Source organism: Patiria miniata, unplaced genomic scaffold, assembly GCF_015706575.1.
Source record: "Patiria miniata isolate m_02_andy unplaced genomic scaffold, ASM1570657v1 HiC_scaffold_6, whole genome shotgun sequence".
NCBI lineage: Eukaryota > Metazoa > Echinodermata > Asteroidea > Valvatida > Asterinidae > Patiria > Patiria miniata.
The window spans coordinates 15,635,515-15,658,589 of record NW_024037073.1 but is presented as its reverse complement, the minus strand read 5'-3'; the positions used below and the strand labels follow the sequence as shown (position 1 = coordinate 15,658,589).

Here is a 23,075-nt window from a genome sequence, read left to right as displayed (position 1 = left end):
ATATCTGATTAATAAAAACAAATCAAAGTTAGATGTCCCATGGCCCACTTCCGGCATTTATTTTCATATGAGCCAAGGCAGTAAAAGTTAAAAAAAAAAAAAAATGAAATATATATATATTTAAAACAAAAGGTAATTTGATACTGATGATGTCACCGTGTATCAGTGTAATATGCACACCTCGGTATATCAGGGTTGAAGTTTCACGTTCAAGCAGCTGTGACAACTTTTGAAGAATCTTCGCATTGAATTATTGTCCGGAAAAGGAAAGAAAGAAAGACAGAAATTAAAATTCGAACAATTCTAGAACGGAGAGCTAGTGGTGACCAGTCACGTGAAAACAAGTGTTTGGTAGCTGTTTACTGTGTTTGAACTTGTTGCTGCGTCGGCTATGCGCCGATGAATTTTATACGTGACAAACATGGTCTAACTTTTTTAAGCGCATTTCTGGTGTTGCACTATATAGCTTCTCACACAAAAAATTAATCAGTAGTTACATGTATAGACTTCAATATGGAGTTTGACGGAGCCTCTAACGTCCATACAGTCTATGCAACATATGCTAAACATTCTAACATGTGTATTAACACACAGCACTAGTACGCAAATATTGTTTGGACGCCATCTCCTTTCGCGGGCGCTGTTCAAAGAGGACGATCATGGGCGCCATTGGACAATAGGTTGGGCTTTTCGTGATTGAACAATTGCCGTCGTTCGAAAAATTATAGGCACTCACTGAAAAAAAGGCGCTCGTGAAAGAAAACCCGGCACTCGTGAAAAAGGGGCACCCGTTACAAAATATTGGGGGCGGGGGATACCCCCTTACCCTCCCCCTACCGCTTGCTATGCCACTTTATAGCTCAGACTCAAAAACGTTATCATGAGAATCGATGGACATCAGAAGAGACATCAACATGTGTTTATAAATCGAAAAATAAATGTTTGATTGCTTTTCTGTCTTAACATGGGGAAAATAAAATGCTGCACTGAGCTAAGGAAAGAATGATGGCTACACCGTTCGGAGCATTACTTTTCTGCATTAAAATATGAGAGGAAAACTGAGGTACGATTACCATCAATCAGAAAATGGACTGGGACGTTGCTTCACGTGAATTTGTTATGATAAACGTGATATATATTTTTTTTTTCTGTAGGAAACGTGTTCTCATTCTCTCAAAGCATGGCCTGCTATTGTTTGAGCTTCCCATTGCTTTCCCAACCCAAGGGAACACCATACTATTATATCTAGGCTTTGAACCGGTATAATGACGGCAAAGGCTCGCACATCCTCAAAATCAGACGCACTTCTTTACTAGGTGAAAGTCATGATACAATGACAAATATTGCACACAGGACTCCACACACGGATTGTGTACAAAGAGGGCGTCCCTTTTACTTGTTCATGACCAATTTTGTTTCTACTTGTTTTCAAGTATGGAAGAAACGAGGCCGGGGTTTTGAAAACGCAATCAAATAACATGGATGAGTATGACAGACAGACGTCTAGAGAATTCATTCATGGACACTGATAAATTATTTTGCGTGCAAGAGTCAATTTATTTTGCCAAGAAGCTGTATCATTCACAGTACGTTTACAAAAGAGAAAGCATCGAAGGATGAAAAGGGATAAGAGATAGCATACGTTCAATTAATAACGAATGATTTCAAAGTCCTGTTTGAAGAATTGGATCTTCTTTTACAGTGAACAAACACCTGTTATGAGAATAAATTCCATCAAGGACAGCCTATCTGTGTTTTGTAACAAAGATGTACATAATTTATGGCTGAGTATTTTACACAACAAAATGGCAGGTTTTAAAAGATAAGGCAACAATCATTTTTAAAGGAATAGTATGACTTTATTAGTCAACAGCGAGAAAAATAAGATCGCATGTGAACATCTTCCTGTATTATAGAACCAGTTTAGCTTGTGTGCACCCTTGAACTTTACGGTAATGGCCCCATCTAGAGTTGTGACAGTTGGCGCGTAAAATAAAATTGGATTTTACCCATTATCACGGATAATGATAACCATGCACCAATGTAATACCCAAAATACCAAGAAGACCAAAAACATTACATAAACGAGTATTCCAATCTAACCTTAAAGCTGAAACATTTGTGGCTAACCCTCAGTGTCTTTTGGATTTGAAATCACGACAAAGAAGTGTGCCAATTTAGAAAGTAACCTTCTTATGTTTTTTCTGGGCTTGTGTTCCGCCCTTTCCACAAAAAAAAATCCTTGGATGCAAACGTTTCCATATCCCAGTCCTGCTTACACGATACAAGCAGGAAGAATATTAATGGATATTTTAAAAGTGGATTTTACCCATCATCACGGATAATGATAACCACGCAACACCGATACCCCAAAAGCACAAGAACAAAATTATTACAGACAGAAACAAACGTATATTGTTTTAATACACCAAACAGAGGAAATAATAATTAAGTCCGTATTCGAGCTCACTTTTCGTGCCATTTACATGATGAGAAGAATTTATCTTTAAGATTTGTATGCGTTCTGTAAAAAAAAAATCAAATGTGCCGATCGTTTAATATATGTCAGTATTCACGGATCGATTACCTATATTTTTTGTTTCATTTTGATTTCAAAAGTGCTTTTTAAATTCAGAGTGAGCAGCCTTTACAAGTGCACAGCACTGTCACGGAATCAATGGAAAAAACTGGCTGGAACACCGACCCAGTATTGTTAACAAAAATGAGACAATCTTACCAGGAAAGAAGAAAAATGAATTAATGTCAAATCTTATTGAATCAGAATAAAGCCTTGCTGTCGGTTAACCACTGACGATCTGCATGGAGATAATAAAAGAAAAAACACCATGATTTCTTCAAGGACTGATGATGGACTTACGAGGACCAAACGTTTAGACACTAGCATTTCGTAAAGAGAGAGGTTTTGCAACGCTAGACCTACTTTAGAGAAAAGATGGGAAAAGTTCATCAATTGATAACGATGGGCTTACCATGGTTTAATTCATTCATGTTGATTTTCAGAATTCCTAGCGTCTTTTACCAATGAGCTCTCTGCAAACGCCCGGAGAGAAACGGACACGTTTAGCACAATAATACTGTGGAAAACCACATTCGGCCTGAGTTGTGCAAGCTGAAACAGAAACCAACATGAAAGTGAATGACTAGTAGAGAAATATTTGTGTGGATGATCTGTTGAAGGAGGCTTTAAAGAGACTGTCCATGTTTAATGTTTACAGGCATCCAGGATAAATTACCATAAAGTAAAAGCCTGCAACTATTTCTTTTTATACCACAAAGAAAAGGGACTTACATGGCTCTGGAGGTGCCATTCAAGATATTGAGATGATGTGATAACCTTTCACGGGATGACGACATCCTACGCGTATTTTTTTGTCAACGTCCTGAGATGTTTTATCACGAGATGACGACATCGTAAAAATAGGATGTCGACATCCTCAGATAATGTATCTAGGGATGAAGACATCCCAAAAGAATAGGATGTCGAGAACCTGAGAACATTTATCACGAGATGACGACATCCTGAAAGAAGGATTGCTTTCCCATAACTCCACTAAAAAGCATTGGAAGGTATCTGGGGATGTCGACACCCTACTTTCAGGATGTCGTCATCCCGTGATATTATTGTCAAACGATGTCGGGATTCTACTTTCAGGATTGTGCTACCCGTGATAGATCTATCCGAGGATGTTGGCATCCCTCTTAAAATTTTACGTGTACGATGTTGTCATCCCGTGATAAATTATGACAGGATCTCAACATCTAGGATGGCACCTCTGGAGTTCCGTAGGGACTAGTTCCAAATTTCAGATATCGCTATTTCTCAGAATTATGATCTTGGAAAGATATAACTATGGAATATCGGATTTCGGCAAATTTTAACCCCCCCCCCCCCAAAAAAAAAAGGTCGTTCAATTTAAAACCCGTCTTATTCAACCAGTTTTATTTGAAAATTAATACATTTAGTCTAATTTAGCTATTTGCTTTCAGATTTCAACATGTTCGGAGTGAACAGAAATTAACCAAAACTAGGCTGAATTAAATATGTACAAAGTCTATTGCATTGGGGGAGAAAACGCTTTTCAAGCGGAAAAGCCAATAATAAACGGGCCCGTTCAAAGATTAACAACGCAAATTAACAACAAAACATCTTGTTTTCATTTCCATTGAAGTTTCATTAGATTCACTTTTTGATTTTCAGATTTTTTGTTTTACTGTCTTCCGATTCAAAACAATGCAAACGATTGTTTATTTTTTTTTAAATTAAGGCAAACAGAATAAAACTGATCTAACAAGCAGCAAACGCCAAGAACAACGCTCATTGAAAGGAGAATTGTACACTCAGTGTGTGAATAATCAATGTTGATATTTATAAATGAACCATTTGACGGTAACAATTGATTGCCTATAAACGAAGTAGAACCACGGATCCTACACACAAGGATAAACGACTATTCTGAGCTCTAGTACAAAATGCACTGAGCGGACTTGCCTTAATTGGTTAGACGCATGATAATAGGCATTAATACCCTTTGGCTTGTAATCGCAAATTGCAAAGGTGTGCCATTTTGTCGGTTATTTTGCATGACATCTAAAACGGAAATATTCATGAAACTGTAAGCAAAACTACTCCTTAAGATATATTTGTTGCAAAATTGTTAAAAATAAATGCTTCAGGATATAACAGATGGTATTGTGCAGTTTTTGTCGCCATAGATGAAGTATTTACCCGGAAAAAAAAACCCCGTCAAATTTCGAGGAGAACACCGTTTACCCGAATTCCGTTTTTTAAAGAGGCTTTCATTTAAAAAATTATTTAAGGATGTGGTCCCGACCCGATGAAATAAAAGCGACATTTCATAGTTCATTTTAAAGCTAAAGATATTGTTGCTCGGCGTTAACATGGTTACGTTATCACTTATCAGAATTCAATAATAAAGACAAAAAACGCAGAATCATGAATATTCAAAAATATGATTAGCTGGCTTGACAGACTACGACACCAAATCGGGCGCAGAGCCCTGCAAATCTGAGAGCCGCCGCGCGCAGGGGTCTTTGTTGACAAGTATTCATGGTATTTTCCACCTGTATGGGCCGTTATCACGCGTCTAACCAGGCGTTTGGCAGAGTCGTTAATCCTTGTGTGTAGGGTCCGTGGTAGAACAAACGCAAAATGTTCTTGATGAAAAAATGTTCTGCATGAACATGAACAAAACTTCGTTGACATTTCCAACAAAAACAACGGCATTCTCCGGGACAGCATGCAATTGCAACCCAAACGCATGTGAGCAATAATATTGTGCCTAAGTTTTGATTCATGTCGTTAAGTGCCAACCTTTGTCAAGTTATTATTACAAACTTATTATGAAAGACCACAGAACTTACACTTCCCCTTCTTCACTATTCCGCGAGATTCCAGGTCTTGCATCAACTTCTCGGCAAGAAATTCTGCAAGACATTAACAATGTTATTGGTGCTGAATTCATGAATTGCATCTGCACAGATATTGAATAAAAAGAAATTAAGAGTTGAAGTTTCATAGCGTTGAACATTTGTAGAGACACCGAACATTTTTTTAACACTAATAAATAAGGCTTGGAACATGCAAGTTTCGTACGTTTAGGGGGAGAATCAGTCAAACGTGTTTTCTCCTCTATTATGGAAACTTAAACGTTCATTTTAATGTGCGTATAGACTATCATAATTATCAAAACTCGAATCAAACTATATTTACTCCAAGCATGACATATGTACGACATGCCCAAAGGGCTGTGCGAATGTGGTAAAAACTTATAAGAATACTTCTATGTCGGAACGGTAGGGATAATGGAACATTGAACAAATATATCGGGATATTCTGGAACATGAAACAAATATACGGTACTTACTCTCTGCAAAACACAAGGCACATCCAACGACCATCAGGAGAAGCAGGCACATGTAAACCTTCATTCTGGCTGATCTACAAAGTGAGGGAGAAAACGAATGACAGTAAGATACTTGCAATGATATGGTTGTAACCCCCCCCCCCCCCTCCACACACACACACCCACACCCACCCACCCACCCACCCACACACACACGCACACAGACACACGTAGATTAATTCGGCTGTTGCGCGATTTGTACTTTTCATGAAATTGTCGCATTGTCATATCAACGTGTATATTCGTGACAAATCATCGTTAAAAATGAAAACATTCAATTACCAGGACTTTTTTACTTTCAAAGGCAACTGACATATCAAATCTGGCCACGTTTATCCCAAGCTTACATTTTAGGTTGAAACGAAACTTGAAACCAAAGCAAAGTCAGGAGGCGGAAATGCACTGGATGCTTTCAACTTGATGTCTACTGAACGAATGCGCCACAACAGCGCCGAGAACACTTCTTTGTATAAAGTGGCTGGGTTCAAGTGTCAGAGAAGAGTCATCTACAGCTATGCTGAAACACGTACATCTATACAGACGTTTAAATTAAAGACCATGTAACTCTAGTGGCGTTTCTCATGTTTGAACACATCATGCACATCATAAACGCAAAGAAGGGGAAAACAACCCCCCCCCCCCCTCAGAAAAAGAAGTTCGCTCGTGGAGCCATACAATAGAACTAACACACGCATGCGCACAGGCGATTATCGGATGTAAGAAATAAATATCATTGGTAAAACATGACAGAACGGGGGAAAGGGGGGTGCGTGAGGTCCTATTTTTAAATTCGGTCTTTATTCTGGCAGTTTGAAGGATGTAAACCTTGCAACAGGTGTCGATAAACTGTCAAAATGGATGAAAAAAAGGTGAAGCAAATAATAAAAGTAAATTGTGGACGCTTTCGGTCAGGAGTTTATGTTTATGCCAGGTTTTATCTACATCTCAGCCTTGACCCGTTTCGGAGAAAATGGGGTTTGTTTTAATTTGAAGTGTTCTGTCTGCATTTTGAATACACCCTACTATAGCTTAACATTCTGATATCAACCCGGAATTTCAAGGAAAGCTCACGCAACTTGATCTTATCAAGGTATGGTCTATCAGACATAATGTACGAAGGTGATTGCTAATTGTGTTCATAGTTGAAACTTGGCCATTTTTTAACTAAAATTACTTGTAACTTGATACTGTTCATGTCGTCGTGTATTTTGTTAATATGCACACTACTGTAAAGTCTGTTATCAGGGTTGATGCTTCAAGTTCAAGCAGCTGTGAATATTTTGAAGAGAATTATTTTAAGGAAAAGGAAAGAAAGAAATTAAAACTCGAACAATTCTAAAACGGTGAGCAGGTGGTGACCAGCCACGCAGCTGAAAAATGTCCTACTTTTGATCCTAAATAACTATGTTGTTTACCAATGAAATAAACCAAAATTTTGGAATATTAAAAAAAAGTATGACAAATGTAGTTATGCGAATTTCATCAGCTCTGTGCAAGAGGATGAGATTTAAACGCCATACGAAAACATATACACATTTTCAGAATCTGCCACTTTCGACTTGGCCACCTCCTATGTCGACACAGCGCTTGGGACGGTGGCCGAAGGCGCGTGCTGCGGCCGGAAGCTTTTGAAGGAAAGCAGAATCATTCCTGATGTCATTGAAAACCTCCTCGATTGTTGGCGCAACACACGATCGAGGAGATGTGCAATGACATTAGGGTTGACCCTGCATTCCTTCAGAAGCTTCCGGCCGCTTCACGCGCTCTCCCGAATCCAACACCGCCTCCAGCGCTGTATCGTCATTCTGAAAGTGAGGGTTTTTTTTAGTACGGCGTTTAAATCTCACCCTCTTGCACAAACCTGATGAAACTCGCTTCATAATTTGTCATGCCATAATCTGGAATTGTGGTTTAAATCCATTGGTAAACAACAGAGTTATTCAGGATCAAATTTATGAAATTTGGTGACACGTAGGTAGCTGTTTTCTTTATTTGAACTTTGTTACTGCCTTAACCAATGGAGGTTTATACGTGGCAGACATGGTCCAACGTTTCGAAGCGCATTCTTGTGCTGCAAATAGCTATTTAAAAATAAAATCGGTATCGATAGACTTCAATATGGAAATTGACGGAGCCTCTAACGTCCTTTGAGTTTATGAAACATATGCTTGTCTAAAAATAAATGTTTTACGAATTTTTGTCTCTGCAGGGGCATAATAAAATTCTGCTCTCAGCTAACTAAAGAATGGTTCTTGGTTCTTGGCCAGACTGTACAAAATATGGTTTTTGTTTTTGCATTATGATGTCAGAGGCAGAAAGGCAGAAGTAAAATATTTTATTTCGAATAATTCTTGTATCTAAAGTAACGATGACTGAACCTATCCCTTTAGACACGAACAGTTTGATGATGTTGCATTGTGTACCTTGCGGCATGGATAAGCTAAATATCTGCTCTGCTTGAGGTCCAAGCCTCAGTATCGAAATATTGGAATAACCATAGACGACAAAATCTCCGTCACAGACACAGCTGGATCTTAACAACTGTGTTCCGAAATGGAAAAAAAAATGACGCATGGCTTTTTTGTCTTTGCATGGGCATAATAAATTCTGTTCCTAACTAACGAAAGAATGGTTCATGGTTAGCCTGTATAATTAGAAAACTAGATATTCTGCCTATTTTCTAGAGATATCTGTTTAATAAAACAAAACGAACATTCAGATATCCCAGTTCAGGCATTTATTTTCATATGAGCAAAGGCAGTAGAACAAGGGGGGAAAGGGGAAAAATATTACACCAACATTTTGTTTATAGTTTGATTGACATTTATCTTCCCAATTGATGATGTGATAGCATTGTGAAAAGCATTGCAGTTGCACCAGTTTAGATGACTAAATTAAATGGTGTCAAGTGCGTATTGTCTATTTCGTTGATTGCAGTGAGAATATTGTGAGCTCCTCATCAAACCGTCTTTGGCAAAATATATAGATCTGTATATATTAACTTGCATTATATCAGCAGCATGCAGCTCACTGACGTTTTGGCTGTTTCTTAACACAAAAGGTAAACTATAGATGCCTGATATGAGACACAACACCCTCGCATCTTCTTCTGGGATTACATTGATTGCTGCACGCCGTGTTTCTAGTCGAATTGGGATAATTGATTATCTTCCATGGATTTCAAATAACACAGAACCTGGTTGTCTGAATGTTATGTCCAGTTTTTGTTCTTTAATTTAATTTTTTTTGTAAGTGGAGTTCCAGACAGGGCTCGTAGGCGGAAATAAAACAAAATGCGGGTTTTTTCCCTCAAGTCGCGAGCCCAAAATAGGGTCTTTCAGAAATGAGAACAAAAGAATAGAAAAGAAAAGAATCCTCTATCAGGCGAACGAGAAAAAGATGATCTTTTTCGAATTCTAAAAAACTTACTTCCGTTCTGAGCAACTCTTCATCTAGAACATTCTAATGTTTTGTGTGTATGTGCAAAGAATGTTTCTGGGCAATCAGAGCGGAATTTTAGGAAATGCGGCTTTTCAAATTCAAAAAGCACGTTTCTTTTGCTTGTCACTAGGGGCATCCTTTCGAATGATGACGTCATCATGATTTCGGTTGTGTAAAAGCGGCCAATTTTGTTTTATTATAGTAACATACTCCCCTCCCCAGTTCAATTAATTGATCATAGCAGTTCCAGAAACCCCGAAAGTAAAGGTCGCACTTGTAGTATGTTCATTTTGGAATCAGGGTTCATGTTCACCCCGAGTTTCAGTTCATGTGTTTTCCTATTGAAAAAAAACAGTTTCGGATAATAATTATCTAGAACGAAAACGACAGACAAAGATCGCAGAAAGAAGAACTGGCACCAAATCTTGCTGATATCTAAGGAGCCAAGAGGTTCCGTCCGAGGGTTTGTCAACCGTGTAAGAATCACAAACGGCGCAGTTTATATGCTCTTAGCAAATGTAGGTAGGCCTACATAATAGTAAAAGAACGTGGTCATTCTTTAACTAAAATCGCTTGTAATTTGATACTGATGATGTAATCGCAGGCATCATTGTAATATGCATATAAACCTCAGTATATGAAGAAGATTGACGGTGAATTAAATACTGTCCAGATAAGAAAACAAAGAGAGAAAACTTGAACAATTCTTAAATGGTGAGCAGGTGGTGACCGGTTAAGCGAAAACAAGTATTTGGTAGCCTTTAACTTTATTTGAACCTTGTTGCAGCCTCTACCAAGGGAGGTTTACACGTGTCAGGCATGGTCTAGCGTGTTGAAGCGCAATTCAGGCGCTGCACATGCCCACTCGAAAATAGAATCAGTATCGGTAGACTTCAATATGGCTTTTGACGGAGCCTCTGACGTCCCTGGAGTTTATGCAACATATGCTTAGATAATATCTAAAAATAAATGGTTGATGGCTTTTTTGTCTATGCATGGGCATAATAAATTCTGTTCCTATTTAACGAAAGAATGGTTCATGGTTAGCTTGTATAATTAGAAAACTAGATATTCTGCCTATTTTCTAGAGATATCTGATTAATAAAACAAAATGAACATTTAGATGTCCCAGTTCAGGCATTTATTTTCATATGAGCAAAGGCAGTAGAACAAGGGGGGAAAGGGAAAAAATATTACACCAACATTTTGTTTATATTTTGACATTTATGTTCCGAATTGATGATGTGATAGCATTGTGAAAAGCATTGCAGTTGCACCAGTTTAGATGACTAAATTAAATGGTGCCAAGTGCGTATTGTCTTTTCGTTGATTGTAATGAGAATATCGTGAGCTCCTCATGAAACCATCTTTGGCAAAATATATAGGCCTGTATATATTAACTTGCATATCAGCAGCATGCAGCTCACTGACGTTTTGGCTGTTGCATAACACAAAAGGTAAACTATAGATGCCTGATATGAGACACAACACCCTCGCATCTTCTTCTGGGATTACATTGATTGCTGCACGCCGTGTTTCTAGTCGAATTCGGATAATTTATTATCTTGCATAGATTTCAAATAACACAGAACCTGATTGTCTGAATGTTATGTCCAGTTTTTGTTCTTTAATTTTTTTTTTTTTGTAAGTGGGGTTCCAGACAGGGCTAGTAGGCGGTAATAAAACAAAATGCGGGTTTTTTTTTCCTCAAATCGCGAGCCCAAAATAGGGTCTTTCAGAAATGAGAACCAAAGAATAAAAAAGAAAAGAATCCTCTATCAGGCGAACGAGAAAAAGATGATCTTTTTCGAATTCCAAAAAAAGTTACTTCCGTTCTGAGGAACTCTTCCCAAAGAACATTCCAATGTTTTGTGTGTATGTGCAAAGAATGTTTCTGGGCAATCAGAGCGAAATTTAGGGAAAAGCGGCTTTTCAAATTCAAAAAGCACGTTTCTTTTGCCTGTCACTAGGGGCGTCCTTTCGAATGATGACGTCATCATGATTTCGGTTGTGTAGAAGCGGCCAATTTCTTTTATATTAGTAACTCGCTCCCCTTCCCCAGTTCAATTAATTTATCATAGCAGTTCCAGAAACCCCGAAAGTAAAGGTCGCACTTGTAGTATGTTCATTTTGGAATCAGTTTCATGTTCACACCGAGTTTCAGTTCATGTGTTTTCCTGTTGAAAGAACAGTTGCGGATAATTATTATCTAGAACGAAAACGACAGACAAAGATCGCAGAAAGAAGAACTGGCACCAAATCTTGCTGATATCTAAGGAGCCAAGAGGTTCCGTCCGAGGGTTTGTCAACCGTGTAAGAATCACAAACGGCGCAGTTTATGCTCTTAGCAAATGTAAGTAGGCCTACATAATAGTAAAACAACGTGGTCATTCTTTAACTAAAATCGCTTGTAATTTGATACTGATGATGTCATCGCAGGTATCATTGTAATATGCATATAAACCTCAGTATATGAAGAAGATTGGCGGTGAATTTAATAATGTCCGGATAAGAAAACAAAGAGAGAAAACTCGAACAATTCTAAAATGGTGAGCAGGTGGTGACCGGTTAAGCGAAAACACGTATTTGGTAGCTTTTAACTTTATTTGAACCTTGTTGCAGCCTCTACCAATGGAGGTTTACACGTGGCAGACATGGTCTAACGTGTTGAAGCGCAATTCAGGCGCTGCACATGCCTACTCGAAAATAGAATCAGTATCGGTAGACTTCAATATGGCTTTTGACGGAGCCTCTGACGTGCCTGGAGTTTATGCAACATATGCTTAGATACTATCTAAAAATAAATGATTTGATGGCTCTTTTTTTTTTGCCTGGGAATAATAAAATTCTGCTCTTTAGCTATAACGAAAGAGTAGTTCATGGCTGGACTGTAGAAAATACGATTTTTGTTCTTGCATCGGATGTGAAAGGAAAATTGGTGAGGTATGATTTCAATCAATTAAGACGGGAAAAGAAATATAGAAAGAAGATAATGGATTTGGAATGTCAGAGAATATTTTGTGTGATTTCATACGAAACGAAGTGATCCCATTATGATTGGGCTTCTATTTCGGAAAATTGAACGCACCCTGAAAAGGAGTACCCCAAGTCGAAACAGTATGCTTTTTTTATAACGCCTCACCGGATATTCTGCCTATTTTCTAGAGATATCTGATTAATAAAAACAAATCAAAGTTAGATGTCCCATGGCCCACTTCCGGCATTTATTTTCATATGAGCCAAGGCAGTAAAAGTAAAAAAAAAAAAAAAAAAAAATGAAAATATATATATTTAAAACAAAAGGTAATTTGATACTGATGATGTCACCGTGTATCAGTGTAATATGCACACCTCGGTATATCAGGGTTGAAGTTTCACGTTCAAGCAGCTGTGACAACTTTTGAAGAATCTTCGCATTGAATTATTGTCCAGAAAAGGAAAGAAAGAAAGAAAGAAATTAAAATTCGAACAATTCTAGAACGGTGAGCTGGTGGTGACCAGTCACGTGAAAACAAGTGTTTGGTAGCTGTTTACTGTATTTGAACTTGTTGCTGCGTCGGCCATAGCGCCGATGGAATTTTATACGTGACTAACATGGTCTAACTTTTTGAAGCGCATTTCTGGTGTTGCACTATAGCTTCTCACAAAAACAATTAATCAGTAGTTACATGTATAGACTTCAGTATGGAGTTTGACGGAGCCTCTAACGTCCATACAGTCTATGCAACATATGCTAAACATTCTAACATAATACACACAGCACTAGTACGCAAATATTGTTTGGACGCCATCTCCTTTCGCGGGCGCTGTTCAAAGCGGACGATCATGGGCGCCATTGGACAATAGGTGGCGCTTTTCGTGATGGAACAATTGCCGTCGTTCGAAAAATTTATAGGCACTCACTGGAAAAAAAGGCGCTCGTGAAAGAAAACCCGGCACTCGTGAAAAAGGGGCACCCGTTACAAAATATTGGGGGCGGGGGATACCCCCTTACCCTCCTTCCACCGCTTGCTATGCCACTATATAGCTCAGACTCAAAAACGTTATCATGAGAATCGATGGACATCAGAATAGACGTCAACATATGTTTATAATTCTAAAACATAAATGTTTTATTGCTTTTCTGTCTTAACATGGGGAAAATAAAATGATGCACTGAGCTAAGGAAAGAATGATGGCTACATGGATTTTCCCCATCATCACGGATAATGATAACCACGCAACACTGTTCGGAGCATTACTTTTCTGCATTAAAATATGAGAGGAAAACTGAGGTACGATTACCAACAATCAGAAAATGGACTGGGACGTTGCTTCACGTGAATTTGTTATGATAAACGTGATACATTTATTTGTTTTGTTTTTCTGAAGGAAACGTGTTCTCATTCTCTCAAAGGATGGCCTGCTATTGGTTGAGCTTCCCATTGCTTTCATAGCCCAATGGAACACCATAATATTACACCTAGGCTTTGAACCGGTATAATGACGGCAAAGGCTCGCACATCCTCAAAAACAGATGCACTTCTTTACTAGGTGAAAGTCATGATACAATGACAAATAATGCACACAGGCCTCCACACACGGATTGTGTACAAAGAGGGCGTCCCTTTTACTTGTTCATGACCAATTTTGTTTCTACTTTTTTTCAAGTATGGAAGAAATGAGGCAGGGGTTTGAAAACACAATCAAATAACATGGATGACTATGACAGACAGACGTCTAGAGAATTAATTCATGGACACTGATAAATTAGTTTGCGTGCAAGAGTCAATTTATTTTGCCAAGAAGCTGTATCATTCACAGTACGTTTACGAAAGAGAAAGCATCGAAGGATGGAAAAGAATGAGAGATAGCATACGTTCAATTAATAACGAATGATTTCAAAGTCCTGTTTGAAGAATTGGATCTTCTTTTACAGTGAACAAACACCTGTTATGAGAATAAATTCCATCAAGGACAGCCTATCTGCGTTTTGTATAACAAAGATGTACATAATTTATGGCTGAGTATTTTACACAACAAAATGGCAGGTTTTAAAAGATAAGGCAACAATCATTTTTAAAGGAATAGTATGACTTTATATTAGTCAACAGCGAGAAAAATAAGATCGCATGTGAACATCTTCCTGTATTATAGAACCAGTTTAGCTTGTGTGCACCCTTGAACTTTACGGTAATGGCCCCATCTAGAGTTGTGACAGTTGGGGCGTAAAATAAAATTGGATTTTACCCATTATCACGGATAATGATAACCATGCACCAATGTAATACCCAAAATACCAAGAAGACCAAAAACATTACAAAAAACGAGTATTCCAATCTAACCTAAAAGCTGAAACATTTGTGGTTAACCCTCAGTGTCTTTTTGATTTGAAATCACGGCAAAGAAGTGTGCCAATTTAGAAAGTAACCTTCTCATGTTTTTTCTGGGCTTGTGTTCCGCCCTTTCCACAAAAAAAAATCCTTGGATGCAAACGTTTCCATATCCCAGTCCTGCTTACACGATACAAGCAAGAAGAATATTAATGGATATTTTAAAAGTGGATTTTACCCATCATCACGGATAATGATAACCACGCAACACCGATACCCCAAAAGCCCAAGAACAAAAATATTACAGACAGGAACAAACGTATATTGTTTTAAGACACAAAACAGTGGAAATAATAATTAAGTCCGTATTCGAGCTCACTTTTCGTGCCATTTACAGAACGCATACAAATCTTAAAGAATGTATCTTTAAGATTTGTATGCGTTATGTAAAAAAAAATCAAATGTGCCGATCGTTTAATATATGTCGGTATTCACGGATCGATTATATATATTTTCGTTTCATTTTGATATCAAAAGTGCTCTTTAAATTCAGAGTGAGCAGCCTTTACACACAAACAAAATATCCTAGGATGCATAAAATGTTCCCATATCCAAGCGCTGTTTCAACGATACATGCAGGATTAATATTCATGGATATTTTAAAAGTGGATTTTACCTATCATCACAGATAATGACAACCACGCACCCCAAAAGAACAAAAACATTACAGACATGAACAAACTAAGATAACGAACATAGATTTTTTTTAAAAAACATCACATGGAGATAATTATTAAGTCCGTGCTCGAGCTCATAATTTGTGTCATTTAAATGACGAGAAGAGTGTAGACTTTTATAAGTTCTGTAAACAATTCAAATGTGCCGATCGGTTAATATATGTCTGTATTGACGGATCGAATAAAGATATTTTTTGTTTCATTTTGATTTCAGTATCACTCTTTAAATTCACATTGAGCAGACTTCAGACGTGAACAGCACTGTCACGGAATCAATGGAAAAAAACTGGCTGGAACACGGACCCAGTATTGTTAACAAAAATGAGACAATCTTACCAGGAAAGAAGAAAAATGAATTAATGTCAAATCTTTTTATTGAATCAGAATAAAGCCTTGCTGTCGGTTAACCACTGACGATCTGCATGGAGATAATAAAAGAAAAAAACACCATGATTTCTTCAAGGACTAACGATGGACTTACGAGGACCAATCGTTTAGACACTAGCATTTAAATGTCGTAAAGAGAGAGGTTTTGCAACGCTAGACCTACTTTATAGAAAAGATTGGAAAGTTCATCAATTGATAACGATGGGCTTACCATGGTTTAATTCATTCATGTTGATTGTCAGAATTCCTAGCGTCCTTTTCCCACCCACCAGCAAAAGCCCTGATCGTGACCGGGAGGTTTAGAACAATACATTGGATCACATTCGGCATCAGTTGTGCAAGCTGAAACAGAAACCAACATGGAAGTGAATGACTCGTAGAGAAATATTTGTGTGGATAATCTGTTGAAGGAAGCTTTAAAGAGACTGTCCATGTTTAACGTTTACAGGCATCCAGGATAAATTACCATAAAGTAAAAGCCTGCAACTATTTCGTTTTATACCACAAAGAAAAGGGACTTACATGGCTCAGGAGGTGCCATTCAAGATATTGAGATGCTCTGATAACCTTTCACGGGATGACGACATCCTACACGTATTTTTTTGTCAACGTCCTGGGATGATTTATCACGAGATGATGACATCGTAAAAATAGGATGTCGACATCCTCAGATAATGTATCTAGGGATAAAGACATCCCAAAAGAATAGGATGTCGAGAACCTAGGAAAATTTATCACGAGATGACGACATCCTGAAAGTAGGATTGCTTTCCCATAACTCCACTAAACAGCATTGGAAGGTATCTAGGGATGTCGACAACCTATACTTTCAGGATGTCGTAATCCCGTGATATTATTGTCTCACGATGTCGGGATCCTACTTTCAGGATTGTGCTACCCGTGATAGATCTATCCGAGGATGTTGGCATCCCTCTTAAAACATGTCGTTATAGACGTCATCCCGTGATAAACTATCTCAGGATGTCGACGTTTTACGTGTACGATGTTGTCATCCCGTGATAAATTATGACAGTATCTCAACATCTAGGATGGCACTTTTGGAGTTCGGTAGGGACTAGTTCCGAATTTCAGATATCGCTATTTCTCAGAATTATGATCTTGGAAAGATATAACTTTGGAATATCGGATTTCGGCAAATTTCAACCCCCACCCCCCAAAAAAAGTCGTTCAATTTAAAACCCGTCTTTTTCAACCAGTTTTATTTGAAAATTAATACATTTAGTCCCCAACAAACTCTTCCCTAAGTTTAGCAATAGTGTTGGCATGACAAATAATTTGGTTCAACTTCAAATGGTATTCATTTATTCAAATTCGTCGAAGACAGCTTTAATATCACAAGGTTTACCACGAATTTAATTTCTACAATGGACACACATGATTGATTCACATATTTGCATTCTTTTTTTTCTGTGCTATTTGCTTTCAGATTTCAACATGTTCTGAGTGAACAAAAATTAACCAAAACTAGGCTGAATTAAACATGTACAAAGGCTATGGGATTGGGGGAAAACTAAAAGCTTTTTTTAAGCGGAAAAGCCAATAATAAACGGGCCCATTCCAAGATTAACAACGCAAATAAACAACAAAACATCTTGTTTTCATTTCCAATGAAGATTTATTTAGATTCACTTTTCGATTTTCAGATTTTTTTTGTTTTTACTGTCTTCCGATTCAAAACAATGCAAACGATTGTTTATTTTTTTAAATTAAGGCAAACAACAGAATAAAACTGATCTAACATGCAGCAAACGCCAAGAACAACGCTCATTGAAAGGAGAATTGTACACTCAGTGTGTGAATAATCAATGTTGATATTTATAAATGAACCATTTGACGGTAACAATTGATTGCCTATAAACGAAGTAGAACCACGGATCCTACACACAAGGATAAACGACTATTCTGAGCTCTAGTACAAAATGCACTGAGCGGACTTGCCTTAATTGGTTAGACGCATGATAATAGGCATTAATACCCTTTGGCTTGTAATCGCGAATTGCCCAGGCGTGCCATTTTGTCGGTTATTTTGCATGACATCTAAAACGGAAATATTCATGAAACTGTAAGCAAAACTACTCCTTAAGATATATTTGTTGCAAAATTGTTAAAAAATAAATACTTCAGGATATAACAGATGGTATTGTGCAGTTTTTGTCGCCATAGATGAAGTATTTACCCGGGAAAAAAACCCGTCAAATTTCGAGGAGAACACCGTTTACCCGAATTCCGTTTTTTAAAGAGGCTTTCATTTAAAAAATTATTTAAGGATGTGGTCCCGACCCGATGAAATAAAAGCGACATTTCATAGTTCATTTTAAAGCTAAAGATATTGTTGCTCGGCGTTAACATGGTTACGTTATCACTTATCAGAATTCAATAATAAAGACCAAAACGCAGACTCATGAATATTCAAAAATATAATGAGCTGGCTTGACAGACTTCGACACCAAATCGGGCGCAGAGCCCTGCAAATCTGAGAGCCGCCGCGAGCAGGGGTCTTTGTTGACAAGTATTCATGGTATTTACCACCAGTACGGGCCGTTATAACGCGTCTAACCAGGCGTTTGGCAGAGTCGTTAATCCTTGTGTGTAGGGTCCGTGGTAGAACAAACGCAAAATGTTCTTAATGAAAAAATGTTCTGCATGAAAATGAACAAAACTTCGTTGACATTTCCAACAAAAACAACGGCATATTCTCCGGGACAGCATGCAATTGCAACCCAAACGCGTGTGAGCAATAATATTGTGATTCATGTCGTTAAGTGCCAACCTGCGTCAAGTTATTATTACAAACTTATTATGAAAGACCACAGAACTTACTCTTCGCCTTCTTCACTATTCCGCGAGATTCCAGGTCTTGCATCAACTTCTCGGCAAGAAAGTCTGCAAGACATTAACAATGTTATTGGTACTGAATTCATGAATTGCATCTGCACAGATATTGAATAAAAAGAAATTAAGAGTTGAAGTTTCATAGCGTTGAACATTTGCAAAGACACCGAACATTTTTGTTAACACTAATAAATAAGGCTTGGAACATGCAAGTTTCGTACGTTTAGGGGAAAAATCAGTCAAACGTGTTTTCTCTTCTATCATGGAAACTTAAACGTTCATTTTAATGTGCGTATAGACTATCATAATTATCAAAACTCGAATCAAGCTATATTTACTCCAAGCATGACATAATACGACAGGCCCAAAGGGCTGTGCGAATGTGGTAAAAACTTATAAGAATACTTCTATGTCGGAACGGTAGGGATAATGGAACATTGAACAAATATATCGGGATATTCTGGAACATGAAACAAATATACGGTACTTACTCTCTGCAAAACACAAGGCACATCCAACGACCATCAGGAGAAGCAGGCACATGTAAACCTTCATTCTGGCTGATCTAGAAAGTGAGGTAGAAAATGAATGACAGTAAGATACTTGCAATGATATGGTTGTAACCCCCCCCCCCCCTCCCCTCACACACACACACACACACGCACCCACACACACGCAGATTAATTCGACTGTTGCGCGATTTGTACTTTTCATGCAATTGACACAGGAGCAGCAGTAAAAGTATATCACGGCCGTAAGTCATATCAACGTGTATATTCGTGACAAATTATCGTTAACAATGAAAACATTCAATTACCAGGACGTTTTTACTTTCAAAGCAACTGACATATCAAATCTGGCCACGTTTATCCAAAGCTTACATTTTAGGTTGAAACGAAACTTGAAACCAAACCAAAGGCAGGAGGCGGAAATCCACTGGATGCTTTCAACTTGATGTCTACTGAACGAATGCGCCACAACAACGCCGAGAACACTTCTTAGTAGTAGCTGGGTTCAAGTGTCAGAGAAGAGTCATCTACAGTTATGCTGAAACACGTACATCTATACAGACGTTTAATTTAAAGACCATGTAACTCTTGTAGCGTTGCTCATGTTTGAACACATCGTGCACATCGTAAACGCAAAAAAGGGGAAAACAAACACCCCCCCCCCCAGAAAAAGAAGTTCGCTCGTGGAGCCATAAAATAGAACTAACACACGCATGCGCACAGGCGATTATCGGATGTAAGAAATAAATATCATTGGTAAATAATAGAAGTAAATGGTGGACGCTTTCGGTCAGGAGTTTATGTTTATACCAGGTTTTATCTACATCCCGGCCTTGACCCGTTTCGGAGAAAATGGGGTTTCTTTTATTTTAAAGGGTTCTGTCTGCATTTTGAATACACCCTACTATAGCTTAACATTCTGGTATCAACCCGGAATTTCAAGGAAAGCTCACGCAACTTGATCTTATCAAGGTATGGTCTATCAGACATAATGTACGAAGGTGATTGCTAATTGTGTTCATAGTTGAAGCATGGCCATTTTGAACTAAAATTGCTTGTAACTTGATACTGTTGATGTCGTCGGGTATTTTGTTAATATGCACACCACTGTACAGTCTGTTATCAGGGTTGATGCTTCAAGTTCAAGCAGCTGTGAATATTTTGAAGAGAATTGTTTTAAGGAAAAGAAAAGAAAGAAATTAAAGCTCGAACAATTCTAAAACGGTGAGCAGGTGGTGACCAGCCACGCAGCAGAAAAATGTCCTACTTTTGATCATAAATAACTCTGTTGTTTACCAATGGAATTAAACCAAAATTTTAGAATATTAAAAAAAAAAACATGACATATTTTATTAGGCAAATTTCATTAGCTTTGTGCAAGAGGATGAGATTTTAACACCATACGAAAAAAAAAATACTCATTTTCAGAATCTGCCACTTTCGACTTGGCGACCTCCAATGTCGACACAGCGCTTACGGTGGCGGAAGACGCGAGCTGCGGCCGGAAGCTTTTGAAGGAAAGCAGGATCATTCCTGATGTCATTGAAAACCTCCTCGATCGTTGGCGCAACACACGATCGGGGAGATGAGCAATGACTTTGGCTTGACCCTGCATTCCTCCAGAAGCCTTCGGCCGCACCACGTGCGTTCCCGAATCCACCACTGTCTCCAGCGCCAGTCATTCTGAAAGTAAGGGGTTTTTTTTAGTCTGGCGATTAAATCTCACCCTCTTGCACAGAGCCGATGAAACTCGCTTCATAAAATTTGTCATGCCATAATCTGAAAGTGTGGTTGAATTCCATTGGTAAACAACAGCGTTATTTAGGATTAAATTTATGAAATTTTGTTGACACGCAGGTAGCTGTCTACTTTATTTGAACTGTGTTGCTGCCTAAACCAACGGAGATTATACGTGGCAGACATGGTTTAACGTTTTGATGCGCATTCTTGCAAATAGCTACTCAAAATGGAATCAGTATCAGTAGACTTCAATATGGAGATTGACGGAGCCTCTAACGTCCTTGGAGTTTATGAAACATATGCTTGTCTAAAAATAAATGTTTTACGATTTTTTGTCTCTGCAGGGGCATAATAAAATTCTGCTCTCAGCTAACAAAAGAATGGTTCTTGGTTCTTGTCTAGACTGTACAAAATATGGTTTTTGTTTTTGCATTATGATGTCAGAGGAAAATTGGTGAGGTGTGATTTCAATCAATGAGACGGGAAAAGAAATAAAATAATAGATTAGAATGTCAGTGAATGTTTTGTGTGATTTAATACAAACACTAGCCTCCCGAGGTAATCACAAGAAGATTGCGGTTCTATTTTGGAAAACTGAACGCACCCTGAAAAAACTTACTATGTACCCCAAGACTGTTTATATTCTGCCTATTTTATAGAAATTTTCGATTAATTAAACGAAATCAAATTCAAATGTCTCTGTTTGGGAATACATTTTCATATGAGCAAAGGCAGAGGTAAAATATTTTATTTCGAATAATTCTTGTATCTAAAGTTATGGTGCACCAATGATTCTGTTCTTTGCTAAGAACAGAATTGCATTATCAGCAAGCAAAGACAAAATAGCAATACACTATTTATTTTCGATGAACATATGCTGCATAAACTCCAGGAGAGGCCCGTCAATGAAGTCTATTATCCATACAGATTCTGCCTTTGTTGTATGTGCAGCACCCGCAATAGCTAGCTATTGAGAACAACGTATCAATGTTATCAGCATTCACGAGTATAAAGCTGTCAGGAGAATTCAATGAAATCATGTTCAGCAAAGATTTGTGGCCAATTTACCCTTTCATTTATAATAGGCCTTCCCGATGTTGCGGAAAGTATGCTGTCATGGTGACGAGAATGTAAATTAGTTTATGTAGTTGTACTGGAAGTGCAATGATAAAGAATGTAGCTTGAAAACGGAAGTCTTTTACCATCGTCAAAGAAATATTCAAATGTTTGGTGGGGGTAGCCTAAACCTGGTCATGATCACCACCCCCCCCCCCCCCCCCTCGCTGGCTATGTCACTGCATAGCTCAGAATCAAAATAGAGAATAATAGCTTCTGCGACATATGTTTGTCTAAAAATACATGTTTTATTGCTTTTTTTGTCTATGCATGGGCATAATAAAATTCTGTTATGAGCTAAGGAAGGAATGATGGCTACACTGTTGGGAACAGTACTTTTCTGCATTTAAATATGAGAGGAAAACTGAGGTACGATTGCAATCAGTTATGGCGCACGTAATCACAAAATGGACGAGGACGTAGTATTGAATGCCACATGTGATTTAGTCCAAACGAGCCTTCCGAGGCTCACTTGTTTTCTCGAGCGTCCCTGCTGCCAAGAAAAGCGCCACCTATTGTCTGATGGTGCCCATCGTCCGCTTTGAACAGCGCCCCCCCCCCCCACATTTTTGATTTTTCGGAAGCCGGCTGACCGTTTTATATAAAATCCATGTTTATCTTGTATTCTAAAATCCATGTTTATCTTGTATTGTATAGGCATTGGTCAGGCGAGTGCCAACACTGAAAAAATGCCTGGGTTAATTTTACCCAAGAAAGGGTGAAAACTGCAACTACCCATTGTTCTATAACCAATTGTTTGGGTTAGAATTTATGTTAAATTCAACCAAAAGTTGTAGTCATTCAAGACCAAATTAATTTAGCAGAAATTCTAACCGAAACAAGTTTGCAGTTTTCAGCCTTTCTTTAGTAAAATTAACCCAGGCAACTTTTCAGTGAACCTCCCCCCTCCACCTCTGCTTAACTTCCCATCAAAATGACCTCGCTACGCAACTGCTATACATGTATGTGCAGCACCAGAAATGCGTTGACTGGCTTTCTTTTGAGATCAATGTATCAATGTTATTAATATTCATG

The 23,075-nt window shown here is 38.1% G+C and overlaps 2 long non-coding RNA genes across 2 annotated transcripts; both read right to left on the bottom strand.

The window, feature by feature from the left end:
* Positions 1–1,570: 1,570 nt before the first annotated feature.
* LOC119743390 lies at positions 1,571–6,409 on the bottom strand. The gene is made up of 5 exons (XR_005273017.1): positions 6,293–6,409; positions 5,907–5,980; positions 5,404–5,466; positions 2,991–3,130; positions 1,571–2,816 (listed from the first exon to the last, which is right to left on the bottom strand). It is a non-coding gene; the product is annotated as an uncharacterized LOC119743390 (long non-coding RNA).
* Positions 6,410–15,306: 8,897 nt separating this feature from the next.
* Positions 15,307–19,236, bottom strand: LOC119743428. The gene is made up of 4 exons (XR_005273027.1): positions 19,167–19,236; positions 18,664–18,726; positions 16,034–16,164; positions 15,307–15,853 (listed from the first exon to the last, which is right to left on the bottom strand). It is a non-coding gene; the product is annotated as an uncharacterized LOC119743428 (long non-coding RNA).
* Between the last annotated feature and the right edge of the window lie 3,839 nt (positions 19,237–23,075).